The sequence below is a fragment of the Passer domesticus genome, chromosome 1 (assembly GCF_036417665.1).
Source record: "Passer domesticus isolate bPasDom1 chromosome 1, bPasDom1.hap1, whole genome shotgun sequence".
Taxonomy (NCBI): Eukaryota; Metazoa; Chordata; class Aves; order Passeriformes; family Passeridae; genus Passer; species Passer domesticus.
Genome location: NC_087474.1, coordinates 80,838,164 through 80,849,305, shown reverse-complemented (window position 1 = coordinate 80,849,305; position 11,142 = coordinate 80,838,164). Strand labels below are relative to the sequence as shown.

General features: G+C 33.7%; 1 long non-coding RNA gene across 4 annotated transcripts in view; it reads right to left on the bottom strand.

Annotated features, from left to right (window-relative positions):
- Window positions 1-11,142, bottom strand: part of LOC135304690 (uncharacterized) — a 102,441-nt gene that overhangs the window by 51,684 nt on the left and 39,615 nt on the right. The window lies entirely within an intron of this gene.

Sequence of the window (11,142 nt, the reverse complement as noted above, 5' to 3'; positions counted from 1 at the left end):
TGATATAAAAATTTTCATGCTGACTTTTCTGAGACAAGATGTATGTTACAATTGTGCTACATTAATAAAAGATTAGCTAAATATGCCAATTATCTCTTCAGTGTAAAATTTCCCCCTCATTCGGTATGACTGGGAAGTTGGGAACTATTTTAACAATTTGTTTCATTTTAATCATCACAAGATAAAAATTTACATTAAAAAAATCCCTGTGCTTCATCAAAAATAGAACAATTTTTTTGTCTTTTTTTTTTAATTCTATTTTTTTTTTCTTTTTTCTTTTCTTTTTTTTTTTTTTTTTTATAATTCAGATGATATCAGAATAATTATTCAAAGTTCAGGTCAAATTCTATTGTAAGCAATTCCACTGTTTATACTGAAACTGCTTGTAAGGGGCTTGATCCAGGTCTACGGAATGAGAAAGGGATTTTTTTTCTCATGATTTTAATAAAGCAAGAATAATTTGATAATTCTGGTTTTGTGATCATATATATGAAGTATTCAATGAAAATTAAGTGGATTGTTTTTTGGTTTGTTTTTTTTTTTTTTTCATCAAGAGAGTATATTCCAAATGGAAATAGTCAAGACTTTTTTTCGATTTATTTCATTTAATGCATTTACTTTTGTGCAGTTAGCAATGACAAGGAACAGTTTATATATCTAGTCTGTTCTAATCTAGCTGGTATAAACTATTGATTTCAGTGAGGGAGGACAGTAATAATCCCAGTCTGATGAGACTTGTCTTGATTTGAGGACACATTCCTGGATCAAACCCCAGGGTAAGAATGTGAAATGCTTCCACAGAGGCTTAAAACCAGCTGCAATCAAAGATCCTTGAAAAGTATTAAATGAAAAGAAAGAAAGAACATAGAGATTCTATTAAACATAATAATGACTTTCTGTGTACATTTTTAGTAGATATGTGGTTTTAGTAGATATCTGTCTTGTTAAATTAACAGAAGTTATTCTTGTTGTAACTATCTCTATCTGTTATATAAATATATATTGGAGATTCTAAAATGACAGCTTAAATTTCTATAATTTTTTGCTGACTTTTTCATTGTCAGATTAGTTCTTGGGAATAAAATTCTAAGAAAATAGTTAGAATCTCAAGAATGTACAGTAAATTTATTTTCAGGATCAAGGCTTTTAGTGCATTGGGGCAGCTATTTCCCATTAATTTCTGCTTATCCACATTATATGAGTTGCATATTCAGAACTGTACATAAGGGATTTCAATACCCTGTTTCAATTAATTTCTAATGATAATTGGGAATCAAAACCCTTTGTATGGCTTTGATAACCTAACAAAAATATTTTAAGGACTTCTATAAATGTTTAGGAAAGAATTCTACTTCAAGCACATGAAGACAATTGCTTATGCTCTTTTAGTTAAATATAACTTTTTCATATTTTGTGTCCAATTTTTTAATTGGATATTTAGAATGAAGTAGGAGTTTTCAATGGAAGTCAGTGGTCAGCTGAGAAAATGGCAATTTTTTGTCTTGATGGATGAGATCTTCATGCTCTGTGTTCCCTGGTCTGATACACACTCCATTTTGAGGAAACAATGTAAAAGCAGAAGAAAGACAGCCCAGTATCATCCATCTTTTCTTCTTTTCTGTCAACCCCAGCTCAACCAGGAGCATTCTTTGTATTCCCAAAGTTAACTTTCATGCAACATTAACAGGAGAGGAAAGCAACTAAGAGTAAGAAATTAATAATTTATGGTCAGAAAAAATAGAAGTGTTATTGCAGTAAAAACTATGGAGGGAGGTTGCTCCAAAAGGCAGTTCTATAGCACAAAGGATCTAATAATGACATGGCTGCAGGCAGGGACAGTGACAAGAGGACAGAATAATATATTAAAGGAATGATGAGACAATATAAGTCTAAACAATCCTGCATGTTTTTACTGATTTTAGAAAAAAAAGTGTTATTTTCTAGATTTGTGTACTTAGTATGCTTTGGAAAATGTTATTGCACTCAACTGATGACTGAGAAGGAAAGAACTTTTAGTTCTCAGGCAGAAATGGTAATACATTCTTAAGATATTGATTAAATTTGTTTTCCTTCTGTTTCATAAATAATTCTGAAACAAACTTATGTTTAGGATATTATATCCTAGTGCCTTTTCTGTATTTTATTTCCATAATTAAACTGATGGTCTGAGATGCTGTACAGGAAAAGTCCTGAAAGAAAAAAAGAATGGTGCATTAAAGAGAATGAAGTTTTAAAACTTGTGGCCATGGTGTCACATTATAAGTATATTTAAATATTTTAAATTGCATTCAGTAAGTTAGATCAAGATTTTTACACAAAACTGTCTCCTTGGCTTAGCTGGCTTTTCCAAGTTCCTATGGTAGAATTTTTTGTCCAAATTCCTGCTCATCATGATTTTACTGTCCAAACATACACGTTTTACTGTCCAAACATATACAAAGAAACACAGAGACACACATTCCTTTCTGTAGCAGGAGGAGTTTTTCCATATCTGAGAAACAGCTGGAAATCTTCTGTAGGACTAAGGTGGGATTACAGTTCCATTTTAATGTTTATACTCACAGATAAAAGCTATCGCCCATGCAGCAGGGAAGATAAGATGGCTGACAGCCCTAAGCTGCCTTCACTAAGCAATGCTGATGGCTGCCTTTTTGGCAGCCTGGGGCACTGTGCATGATTAAAGAGAGAAACTTAAGCTAAACCAGACACTTTAAAAAGAAATACACTTTGGAATAATGTTAACTCTACTTAGCACCTAGGATTTCACTGTATATATCTTAATAGTCTTAAGCAGCTCCCTTTGTAAGCAATTCATCCAGGAGCTGATGTGTCAAGTTTAATACGCATCAAGAAACGCTCATTTGTAACTAAAAGGTTCATAATGCAGAGGCGCTTTTCATCTTGGACATGTAATCACCAGCCTCCAAGCAGAACACACTAGAATATATATCCTGGGCTTCAGCTCTAGAACTGCTGCAAGAAAAGGCTGGCACAAATTGTCTTGCTGTTATTTTCCTTCTCAGACTCCTAGACTTCAAAAGAATCTGTATATGTTGAACAGATGCTGAAAATTTGCAGAAAATTGAAAGTTATTCTCACTAGAAATTGTATATGGAAAATTTAAGATTTATCTTGGCTAGCTCAGGAGGCAGGAAACAGCTGGTGAGGCAGGAATGCTTTTCTTTTTTGCTGTCTTTGCCTGTAGTAAACCCTGTTCCATGCTGAACTTATTGGGAATGTTTGCCTAGTTAAGGTCAGTGAAAGATGAAAAACCAATTAGAAGTAATCAAGCATGCTTTGGCTTTCAAATGGATGGATTTCCACCAGCTGTGATATGCTGAAGTCCCTCCAACCTCACCCATTCTGTGAATGCCTTCATATGTTATACTCTCCTACAACTTTCTCAATGGAGTTTAGCATAGTCTATGCTCTGTAAAACTGCAAAGAGAAGTTTTAGTAGGCAAGTTTAAAGGAAAGTTTTAGTAGGCAAGTTGTCAGGCAACCAACCAGCTAAGGAAGGCTGAACACCAAAATTAATGAAGTCCTAGAAGTGGGAGTACTCAGGTCTTTCTTCATTTATGCTGAAAATACCTTGACAATTACTTGAACTTCGAATTTGTCCTAATATGATATAATCTTGACAATTTTTGCAGAAGATGAGAAACTCTATATTTTATCTTTTTATCTTTAATTATATTGAAGAATAATGACATCCTGTCTTTGGTAGCTGGTCCAATGTTCTTTCCTCTAGAAAGATCCATGATTATTCAGGTTCATCTGGTTTTCCAAATCAAAATGTTGTTATGAAAACGATATGTGAGCTTCTTATATATGAGGTTTATTGTCATAAAGCCCAGGTTCTGCAGAAGGTTATTGGGGTTTTTGCACACAAAATTATATTAGTTGAACAGCAAAGGTCTTTAATGTTATTCTGAACAAATATAGTTAGTAAATATTCTTCAGAGTATCAAATGCCTTCTTTTTGTTTTTTAATTCCTTCTTATTTAGTTTTTCTCCCCAAAAGATTGAGCATTCATCCAACAAAAAGATTTTGGTTTTGTTTTATTTTTTTTTAAAGAATCATACTGATTTAAATAATCAATTAGTGTGGGGGTATTTGGTAGAGAATGTGCAATACCTTTATTTTCTCTTTAATTGGAACTTCAAGGAGTTTAAACCTTTAGTCTGATTTGTTAATTTAAAATGCAACAGCTCTCAAGTAGGGCTGTTGCAGTAAGTAAGGCCCTCAAATAGCCAATTTTTAAACTCAGAACAGTGTCCTTGCATGGGTGGAAATGACAAAAAAGAATGTTTTCAATATATGTTTAATATTTTTGCAGTAATCAGTTGTGTATAATTTCCTGTAATCCTTTATGAAATATTTGCTACAGGCTGCAGCTGTAGAAATATTAATTTTGCTCTTCTTGGAACACTGTGGGTGGTAGGGAAACAGATTTTTTTCTCAAGTCTAATTCTATAGAATTATCTAAACAAGAAAATATAAACTTTCTTTTGATTCTTGAAAAAGCCAGTGGTATTTCACTATTTATTGACATTCAAAAAAAACCCTCAACTAATTCCACATGACAATAAGGAGGTTCCGTTCCAGGGAAAGCAAAATCTAAAGGAACAATGATTTCCCATTAACATCAAGTATTAGAATTAGTTGAGACTTTATACTTGAAGAAAAAAACAAAAAAATGTGAAAGTTATGTGCCCTTTCTCATTTCACACACTAAATCTGCGACAATGCTAGGGACCATTTTTAGATTCTTAGTATACAACTTTAGCATTCGTCTGATGGAATTCTGCCAGAGAGCTGAGAAAAATAGTAGAAAGTATCTGACAGAAAGCCTTAAACTGTAGGTATGGCTAGAATCACTCCCTGCCCGACACTAATGGAATACTTCTACTGGCTGTGCAATGTTACAATTTCATGCAAAACTTAAGCATGCTATTTCCATAGAAATCTTGAAAAATGGCATAATTGATCAAGCATGTGATTTATTCTCAGTATGCAAAGTAGAACATTAAAACTAAGAGCTTGATCTTGCAGCCTCCAGGCATATTCAAGCGCTATTTTTCTTTACATACAGTAATCTCTCCAAAATTTCTGGTAAATGGAAACATCTATCAAATTGATTTTCGAGATACATAAGGAATATATGTATATAATATATCTGGACATTCTGGAAAATATGATGTTTTGTCAAATTGCAGTCTCTTGATTCCCCTCCCCAGGAAACCAGAAACCCAAAACCTAATTCCAGGAAAGACTATCATATTAAAAAAGGAGGAAAAAAAGCACAAGAAATGGTGGTAGGCAATACCTGATGAAGAGAATATAATAGCATGTAATTATGGCACCACCTAAGCTGTGGTCACCTCTATTCTAAAGTTAAATAATAGCTGCAGTAGCTGAAACTGTACTCAAGTGTAGGAATAAAAACAACTGATGGAGAATCAAATAAATGCCATTATTTAGAAAACTACACCAAGGCAAAAAACATTTTTCTCTTTCCCTTTCTGTTTGACAGCTGTTGACAGTAAGGGACAGTAAAGATTAGTAGAAGGAAAAAAAAGGCTAAAAGAACTAATTTGCTGTGCTGAAAAATGCAATAACAAAATATGAATAGATGTAAGAAACTGGTAAAACTGAGAGTAACACGATTATTTTGTTCACATGACATAATAAGCTAAGAGGAGCACCAAGGCAAATGATAGGCTAGACATAGGCTAGATAGGATATGTGGGTGAATTAAGCATAGATTTTCCCACTGGGTGCATGAGGAAGACATCCTGAAGCTGAAAGCTCCCCATAGAGGTCCTCATACAGTATGACTTGTGGAATACTGGTCTCAGTTCAGCTGTGACACAAAGAGTGCTGGGGATCTCTCAGAGGGAATGGGATAACTTACTCCAGCAAAGCTCTCTGGGAACCCCTGGAGTAAAGAGGGCTATCAACAGCCTGCTTCATGGCCAATATGGTCAGAAAATTTATTAATAAAGAATTGCTAAGAACTAAATCCTTAACAAGCCTCAACAAGCTATTCAGACCTTTTCTAATGGACACTAAAACCCAAGCTGTTTCTATGCTAAACTCTGAGCTGCATTAATTTAAATGGAGATGGGTTTCACCGCCTTCTTTTTATTATGTTGTCTTACATCTCTTGAAAGACTGTGAGGGTGGTGATGGACAGGTGAAGTACCAAGATTTCCCTTGATCTCACTCACTCATGAAGTTGACATTTGGAGAAGGTTGTCGATGCAACATTTTGGTGCTTGTATATCTTGTCAAGAGCAGAGCAAGGCAAAGCAACTGAAAACAATTTAGCAGAAATGAAACACATTTGTCACAACATTATCCTAGCTTTAGTTTTAGAAGCTAATGTCTTTGGAGGAAGAACTATGTAGTTCATATCATGTTCATAGTGCATAATAAAGAATCTTGCTGCTTATTTAATCCCTAGGTATTAACTTGAGCCCAAAGAACAGTTAATTCTTGAGAAAATAAAATAGGTTTTGGGAAATAAGGTTTTGGGGGAGATTTTTATTTTTAAGAAGGAATTAACTTTCTAGGAAAAGAAAATTTTAAAACCAAAAATTGATGGGTTTTTACAGACTGAACGAATTTGAGAAAGAAAACCTAAATTAAATTAAGACAGTGTGATCTTTGTCAAAATAATGAATTCTTGACCAATTTCAGGAATGCTTAGGAAAACCATGTAGTTTCTATCAAATTGTAGAACTGATATGTAGATGCAATAAAATGGCTTGTTTAACTAAAACCTTTTAGAAAAACATTGAGAGTAGAGATATCAGGAAAGATGAGTTTGTTCATTCAGCATTGACTGAGAGTGTTGGAGTTTTTCCCAAAGGCCTTACATAAAACTCCACAATGTCGCAAAGTATTATTAGCCTCCCCACCTCTCTGCTGCATATCCTTTCTTGTCTTCTCTTATATTATAGAGATAAAGATTTTGTCCAAGAGAAGTGAGATTTTATAATGCCAACTACAGCAAAACAGAAATTCAGAGAAGGAAAGGCAGGGCACCATACAGAAAGTAGTCATTTGAGGGTAATAAATTATGACCATAACTAGAGCCAGTATCATTTAAGTACTCTTTGGTTTCTGATGATAAAGCACTAGCTTACTGCAGTGTTGACAACAATCCTATGGTTCCAGCTTATAGCTTGTCCATTTGCTACCCAGCCATCCACAGTGAATTTAATGTAATGCAATAAACAATCACACTCATCAGAAGCAGAAACAGACACAGTCTTAACCCAACAGAAAAAGCTGCCAACCAAGCAGAGCAAGACAGTGAGAAACATTGATTTGAGGTCTTTAGTTCATGTGTCATGCAGCTATTAAACATGCCAGCAACTTCAGCAGAGAAAACTAATGTGGTCCAGGTGTGACTACCCAGAGGAGAGAACGTGTGTAGTGAATACCACTGTGACAAAACTCTAAATGTTGTTACTTTTTGAACCTGAGCTCATAAAACTCATATCAAATATATAATTAAGTTTTGTGATAGTTTTGCTCCATGGAAGTAAGCAATTTATATTATTCTTATTCTAACAGACTTTTCTAGTACTGAGATATTTGAGCGACAGATTTTAATTCACACGGTCACGGAATACAATGCATCACACAATGAAATCAGGTAATTCACTAAGATCTCCTGCGTAGTTCAGATCATGATATGCCACACTACTTTCCTTATGAGACCCATTACTTCTAGTTTAATTACTGCTTATCTTTCAGAATGGCATCCAGCTAGGTCTTCTTCTTAACTGTGGCCCAGGCCATATCAGCTCTTTGTTGGAAGCACATTCAGGTGGTATATTAAGTCAAAATTTTAATGCATGTATATGGTTGGTTATTTTCAAATTTCTTCCTGCAGTTGTGCCCACACTACACTAAATATGCAAGGTTAGCACAATATGAGTGAGAAATTCAAGTATTTGTTTTGACAAACTTTTATCAAGTCCTTGAGAGTCCTTCTGATGAAAAGGTGAAGCACCCTTAATTCTTGGTATCACAATGTATTAATTAGTGTAATAAGGTCTGAATGACTTAAATTCAGACCTCTACTAACTATTCCAACTGAGAGCTCAGTCTTTGGTCAGCTGGTGTGTGTTGCAGACATGAAGAAGAAACAAAGAGAAAAGTTTACTTATCCATATTTCTGTTAAATTTCAGGAAGTTTTTAAAAAGCACATAAGTTTTAACAGCTCTGAATCTTCTCTTCCTAGCCAGCTATCACAGTATTAATATATTTGCAGTATGAATAAATATGTAAACATACAGGTATATATATATTTATGTACGTATTAGCAATGATAATTGAAACTACTCTACCTGTAAAGTATCTAGAATAATGACTGTATCATGGCCTGCTGTTTGAGACATAAATTACCAATCAAGTAACAGCTGATAAGGAATTTTCTTTCTAAGAGTCTTGTAAAAGGTCATCAAGATACAGCCTTTGAGGTGGCTTGCAGGCTCATTCTTTGTACTTAATATATTCAGGGATTTCTGTTTTCTGCATTAAACACACTGCATCAGCACACCGGCCACAGGGACTCTTTAAAAAAAAAGTTGTTTTTTTATTTATTAGGTTTTACAGCAAAAGGGCTCAAATTACAACTTTATTTCGAGTAATTACATCTGGATTCTGCCACCAAAAACTGAGTGTTTCATAATTTTTAACACTTCAGAACCATGTAAGAAGACATGATGTAAACTACATATGCAAAAAACTGACCAACCATACCCCAGAAATTATTTCTGATCTAATAAAAGGTGTTATTTAATATGAGAACTCAAAAGGCTGGCCACACGAGGAGTTCTGTTTCCCTGAAGCATAAGAGCTTTCCTGCTGGATCAGACTGGCAGCAAGCCTCGTCTGGCCTGCTTGACTTCAGATTTTTTTTTTTTTTTTAGTATTTTCTTTTTTATTATTGCACCTACCCTTGCAATAGAATATAAAACTACTCAGCAGGGGGAAAAAAACCCCATTCAAATAAACTAAACACAAGCAGAAATAGAAAATCTCTTTTTGTTCCTAATCTTTAAAAATAAATTAAAAATTTGTGCAAGAGTGTCCATTTTTTCAAACTTAGAAAAACAGACTTGCTCATCAGGTGATGTAAAGAAGGGATTTTTTTTCCCCAGCAATATTTTCAGGTTATATAAAATTTTCTTTTGAGATTTAGACAGTGAAGCAGTGTCATCAACAAAAACTGTAGCATCTAAATTAAGATAAAATAGAAAACGTACTTGTATAATTTTTTAAAGTTATTTAGAGTTCTCTTTTTAGCTCAAATGTTAGTGAAATAGATTTTTGGTTCATTTGTGTCAGTTTGAGAATACTCACTAAATGGAACCATTTTTTCAGTCATGTTTCTTTGAAGAAGAAAAAACTCATATGAAAAGATTTTATTCTATAAGTGTTCAGAGAAAATTATATTATTCTTTTAGGGTCTGGTGCATATTTATCTGTTTATTAATTAAAACACTTGGAATAGAACAGGAATTTTTCATGAGATGTCTAATTTATTCTCAGTTACTTCTCTTATCAATTCCCTTTCAGTTACTGACGTGTCCACTCACAGTTTTCTCTTTCTGTCCAATTTCTGTGACAAAAGGCTATATAAACTTATTTTCCTTTATACACATTCCCTGCCCTCTAAATTGTTTAAATTGTTGGATACTGTTTCTTGGCAGTGGTCAGTAACAACAGTTACAATTTTATAACCTTTACTTCTTATAATTACAAATTGTGCTGCAAAGGTAGCAATTGAGAAAAGTGTTTTTAAATTCATCTTGTAAACTACATAGTGGTTATATCACTCCAGAAGTAAAAAAGGGAATTTATTTTCTCTTATCATCTCAATCTTATGGAAAATTCTGATTTTTCAAATCAATTTTTCTATTGCTGTTCAGAGGCATAAGCAAACTCTTTCTAAAAATTGTATTGTATATTAATTTTGGTAGCTGAATTTTCTTCCTTTTTTTTTTTTTTTTAATCTTAGAATGACAATTGTGGTCAACAGCTTATTTGTTATTAATTAACTTAGAATTATATGCTTTTCCTCCAGAACTAATTAAGAGTTAGACCATAGCAGGGATATTAGGAACTAATAAATTACACAAGCCATTTTACAATATACATCTTTTTTCATGAAAGTATGTAAAAAAATTTTGACAATTACTTTTGTGAAGCAATACAGTGACCAGTAAGAATAAATTTTCAGCCATGTTGATTTACTTTGTATGTGGTCTTTTTAGAAGAATGGGCAAGAAACAGAGACACTGTTAAAACTGGGGAACTTCTGTTGAAATGCCAGCTGAGGGGGCTGGCAGGTGAGGCTTTGCAGTTTTCAGTCTTTTCTTGAACTGACTATAAGACCTAATGATATTGACAATTTTCCAAATTTTTTATCTGCAATAAAACCTCCAGTAAACTTGCATCAGATGTTTTCATTAGCCAAGAAAGATTTGTCCAAGGAGATTGTGCTTAGTTTTTCCCAAATTTTAGTTGGTTGCTGCATCATCATTGTCATCATTGTCATCATCATCATCATTTAATCTTCTTAACAATGAGAAACTCATAGGAAATAAGGAAATTTAATATTGTAATTTAATTTCATGCTATAGCTTTTAGTCTTGATTTGATAACATAAAAATGCATTGAATAATTCTTATTTCACTCAAGGTGATAAATCATATGCTTTAGGAAGAATGTAGGTAGTGTATATGAGGGGGAATATTTCTGGCATTTGTGCCTTCTTATGTGATTGAACAAGCTGGACTGTATTCCCCAAACCTGATGAACTGCTTCCAGAGTTTTGAAAGGTTCTCAAAGAAGTTATTCAAAGAAATCGGATTTCAGTTCTGTTATCAACACAGAAAAAAAATAATCTCAGGTGGTTAAATTTGCATATTTGGATTGCAGATGAAGTCCTACTTTACTTCACACCTCATGATAATTTGTTATGCAGTGTTGCCATGCCTTCTCAGACAGTTTTATTGCAGAATCACAGAATGACTAGGTTGGAAGAGACCTTCAGGATCATCAAGTCCAAACCAGCCCTAACGCCTCAACTAAACCATGGCACTAAGTGCCACAT